The sequence below is a fragment of the Moschus berezovskii genome, chromosome 22 (genome assembly GCF_049115385.1).
Source record: "Moschus berezovskii isolate FMDL1 chromosome 22, NW_MosBer_1.0, whole genome shotgun sequence".
NCBI lineage: Eukaryota > Metazoa > Chordata > Mammalia > Artiodactyla > Moschidae > Moschus > Moschus berezovskii.
This window is the reverse complement of record NC_142481.1, coordinates 17,854,153-17,859,862: the sequence shown is the minus strand read 5'-3', so window position 1 is coordinate 17,859,862 and position 5,710 is coordinate 17,854,153.

The window sequence follows — 5,710 nt, the reverse complement described above, 5'->3', positions numbered from 1 at the left end:
GCAAAGGTCATGAAGGCCTTAATACTACCTACTAGAGGGAGGTTTGGGGGAAATAAAAATCATAACAAAGAGAAATAATTGTGTAATCGAAACAGGTAGGAATGACAAGAATGAAGCATTAGAACTGAAAAGGAAAGCATGGACATCCTTAGACAAGGTTAGCAGTTTTCAGTATTCCTGATGAAGTGATGCTTTTATGGCTCAAACATTGTTTAGCATCAGAGAATTTGTGCTAGTGAGAATCTTTTGAATATAAAATATTTTGGTAGGCTTTTAGAAAATATTCTCATCTTTTATTAGAGAATTCATGATATATAATTCAGAAAAGGTAAGAAAGCCTTCACTTGTCATTCCTGTGTTTAGATTATCAGAATATCATCATCATACTGGTGGCCAATTCAGAGAAAGTGGGAAACATTATTAATGCTCATAATATTGACAGCATTTATGACATGTTCTAATATGATTGAATAAGTGAATTAAAAAGCCTCCCAGTTGCTTTTAAATTATTTGGAACATCAGATAATTCATCCTAATTTTTAAAAACCAGTTGGAGAAGACTCTTGAGAGTCCCTTGGACTGCAAGGAGATCCAGCCAGTCCATCCTAAAGGAAATCAGTCCTGAATATTCATTGGAAAGACTGACACTGGAGCCGAAACTCCAATACTTTGGCCACCTGATGCGAAGAACTGACTCATTGGAAAAGACCCTGATGCTGGGAAAGATTGAAGGCAGGAGAAGAGGACAACAGAGGATGAGATGGTTGGATGGCATCACTGACTCTAAGGACATGAGTTTGAGTAAGCTCCAGAAGTTGGTGATGGACAGGGAAGCCTGGCATGCTGCAGTCCTTGGGGTTGCAAAGAGTTGGACACGACTGAGCAACTGAATTGAACTGAACTGAATGTGATACATATTAGAAAGCCTTTAGCCATGTCACCGGAGAGGGCAATGGCAAGCCACTCCAGTACTCTTGCCTAGAAAATCCCATGGATGGAGGAGCCTGATAGGCTGCAGTCCATGGGGTCGCTAAGGGTCGGCCACGACTGAGCGACTTCACTTTCACTTTTCACTTTCACACATTGGAGAAGGAAATGGCAACCCACTCCAGTGTTCTTGCCTGGAGAATCCCAGGGATGGGGGAGCCTGGTGGGCTTCCATCTATGGGGTCGCACAGAGTCGGACACAACTGAAGTGACTTAGCAGCAGCAGCAGCAGCCATGTCACACATTAACTCTCATCATTGTCATTCTACACCTAACAACCTATTTGACACCAAGCACCATACTTTCTCAGGGCATTGTTTTAAGATGGTGATGACAATAGAATCTACATACTTGTAAAAACCTATTTTCAAAATTTATTAGTTTTATTATTATTGTAGTTTTTAGCTGGTAGTGAAATTTTGAGAGTAAAACCCTACAGGTGTAATTAATTTAGAAATGCCTGTCGCTCCATGCATCCATTTTAGAATGTTAGATAAATCTTCCTGGATAATACTTTGTAAAAAGAAAGAAACATGAGACGACATTCATTTAGAACTCACCTCTTAAGTTGAATCAAACAATTCATGAAAGACACCCAACCTTTTAATGTGTGTAAAGTTGTTGAGAATAGCTTATAGTCTGCATTCTTTGTCCAAAATTCAGGATATGATGGAAATTAATAGTACGAAGGAAAACTAAACTGTCCATTTGGAAATTTCTTTTGTAACTTTTTTTAAATGAAAATTTCAACATAGAGAAAAATAGAAGGAATAGTGAAATTGCTGACATTATTGGTAACATTTTATTTCTATCTCCTTTACTATTTGTATGTAGTTATTTCTGCATGTAAGAGGAAGCTACAGATTTTGCCCCTGAATATTACTCTTTTGCACTTAAACCCCACCTTTTTCTTGAAGGAAGTTTTTTACTGAATGCCTCACTTTCTATATTTGCTTCCTCACACTGTTATTTAACTTTTTCCTCAACTTTTTTCTATATTGTAAGTTAAAAAGATTTCACTGGATTCTGAAGAACACTTCCAAGGTAATACTACATATATTTGCAAACGAGTAATATCAGAGTTTCCCATAATTAGTAATACTAATTGCTAAATTACTGATAGTAATTAGTAATACTAATTGGAATTGGTAGAGGTAATCACTGCTGGAGTTTTCTATCATACAGTTCCTGTTTTGTAATTAGTGATCTGAATAGGGATATTTTTAACATCTCCATTTGGGAAGTGATCACATGTGTGTATGTATAAATTTGAAATTGTAGCCTATTCAGGAAAGAATAATAATGAGATACCTATGTAGCAGAACTTTTGCTATGAAGAAAGAACTGTAATTGGAACATTAATTTTAAGATAACAAAATTAATTAGAAAAATAATGCCTGCGGGAAACCAGGATTAAAAGCCAGAATTTGATAGTTCACTTCTTTATCCCTACCACTTGTGCAATAATTGTCATAGTGTATGCAATCAATATATCCGTTAAAAGAAGGAATATTCATTTATTCTAGGGCCATTTCTTGAATAGATTACCTTTCTCCATTGAGTTGCTTTGTTCAAAATCAGCAAAATATATAAATATACTCTTATTTCTGAAAACTCCCCAATGCCATGGTACCATGTGTCTCTTGTTCTTCTAATACCGAGAAGTATTAATTGCTGCTCATCTCAAATTGCTTTGTTGAAGGTCCTTTTCACTTATACATTTTAAAATCAGCTTGTCAATTTCTATAGGGCAAAATGGATTTGAGGATTATAACATGGAATGCATTGAATCTATAGATCAATATGGAGATAATTCATATGTTAACACTGTTGGGTCCACAAGTCCATAAACATATATATATATCCTTTTATTTAGGCCTTTAATTTTTCTTAGCAATGCCTTATAATATTCAGTGCTCAGGTTTTCTACATATTTTGTTAAACTTAGCCTTAAGTATGTCATAATTTTTAATATTATGATAAATTCTATTGCTGAATAACTGGAAAATTATATATATAATTTTCCTGCATATTGACTTTCTTTCCTATGATATCATTGGAGTTCTAATAAGTTTTTTAGACTTCTTAGAATTTTCTGCATACAAAACCATGTCATTTGTGAATAAAGACACTTTTACTACTTCCTGTCTAGTCTGAATTTCCTTCTCTTACTGCATTTCCTAGGGCATTTAGTATAATGTAGAATAGAAGGGATGAGCATGGACATCTTGGCTCTTGTCTAATCTTAGGAAGCAAACATATAGTTCTTTACCATTAAATATAATCTTAGCTTTTGATCTTTCATCTACGTCATTTACCATGGTGAAAGATTGCCCTTTGATCTCTAAAGTGAACTGCTTTCGGGAATTCCCTTGTGGTCGAGTAGTGAAGACTCCAAGCTCTCACTGCTGAGGGCTCGGATTCAATCACTAGTTGAGGAATTCAGATCCCACAAACCTCTGGACCAAAACTACTGAACCCATGCCCTCTAGAGCCCATGCACTGCAAGAAGAGAAAGCCCTAGCACCACAACAAAGATAAGCACAGTCAAAAAGAAAAAGAAATCACAGTCAAAACAGAGATGAAGAACCTTGAAAGAAATGATAGAGAAGTGACTTGTCACATTCAAAAGATACACAATAAGATTATACACAAGAGTTTTTTCATCAGAAGACTTGGAAGCCTGAAGGCAATGGGCATGTTATGTTCAAACTGCTGAAGGAAAGAAACCTGTTAATCGAGAATCTTACATTTGGCAAAATTGTCTTTCAGAAGGGAGTGAAGATTAATACATTCCTAAATTTAATAAAGCTAAGGGAGTTTGTTACCACTAGACATGCCTAGCAAGAAATGCTGAAGGGAATACTTCAGGTTGAAATAAAGGGACATTAGAATAACTCAAAGCTATATGAAGGAATAAAGATCTCTGGTAAAGGTACATACATTGGCAATTTTTTAAACTACTATTATTGTAACTTTGGTCTGTAACTCCAGTTAAAAATTTGTACATTTGAGAAACTAATGCATTAAAAAGAATTATTATTAGTCTATGTTTTTGGATATACAAAATACAAAGATGTAATTTTGTGACATCAGTAACTGAAAAGGCTGGAGATGGAACTGTATAGAAGCAGAGTTCTTATATGTTATTGAAGTTAGGCTGGTATAAATTCAAATTATAGTGTTATAACTTTAGGATGGTAACCACAGGATAACTACAAAGAAGATAGCTATAGAATATATGTAAAAGGAAATGAGGGAATTAAAATAATTCACATTAAAATTTAAAAAGACAGTCAAACAAGAAATGGGGGACAAAAAAAAGCTATATGGCATATAGAAAACTAATAGCAAATAACAGAAGTAAATCCTTATCAGTAATTACTTTAAATGTAAATGAATTAAGCTATCCAATCAACAGACAGAGATTGACAGAATAGATTTTTAAAAAATAAACCAACTATAGTACGTTGAGAGTGAAGGATGGAAAAACATATTCCAAGCAAATAATAACTAAAGAGAGTCAGAGTAGCTATACTAATAGCAAACAAAGCAGACTTTATAGGGGAAAAAAAGGTTACAAAAGCCAAAGGAGACTTCACATGGCAGTAAAAGGTTCTACACAGCAAGAAGATATAACAATTATAAACATTTAAGCACCTAATAATACATCAAGAAAATATGCAAAGCAAAAAATGACAGAATCAAAAGAGTTCTACAATAATACTTGGAGACTTGAATACTTACTCTCAGTAATGGATAGAACAACCAGACAAAAATAATCAATAAAGAAACAGAAGACCTGATGACACAATTAACCAATTAACTCTAACAGAAATGTACATAATATTATACCGGACAACAGCAGAAAACACATTCTTCTCAAGCGCACAAGGGACAGTTCGATAATAGATCATGTTATGCCACAAATTAAGGCTTAGTTGATTTTAAGAGGTAGGTATCACACAAAGTGTCTTCTCCAATCTCAACCAGATGATGGTAGAAATCGATAATAAGAGGCAAACTGAAAAATTCACAAATTTGTGGAAATTAAACAATACACCCTTAAACAGTCAATGGAACAAAGAAGAAATCACAGAGAATATTAGAGACTAGTTAGAGATGGAAGAAAACAAAAACATACCACACCAAAACTATGAGGTGCAGCATAAGCAGTATTAAGAAGGAAGTTTACAGCTTTAAAGCATGTACTAAAAAAGAAGAAAGATCTCAAATCAATAACCCAACTGTACAACTTAAGGAACTAGAATAAAAAACAAACTAAACTAAAAGCTATAAGGAAAGAAATAGTAAGATTTAAAGATAAATCAAATAAAGAATAGAAAAACAATAGAGAAAAATCAATGAATCCAGAAGATGGTGTTTCAGAAAGATTAACAAAATTGACAAGCTGTTAGCTAAAATGACTGAAGACTCAAGTTACTAAAAACAAAAATAAAAGTGGAAACATTACAACTGATTCTACAGAAATTAAAATGATTACAAGAGTACTATGAACAGATGTATGCAAAAAGTGGATAACTTAAATGGAATAGACAAATTCCTGGAAACAAAATCTATCAAGACAGAGTCATGAAAAAAAAGAATATCTGAATAAAACTCTTAAGTACTAAGCAAAATGAAAGAGTGATCAAAAATCTCCCAACAACACACAAAGCTGTGAACCTGAAGGCTTTATTGGTGAATTTTATCAAGCATTTAA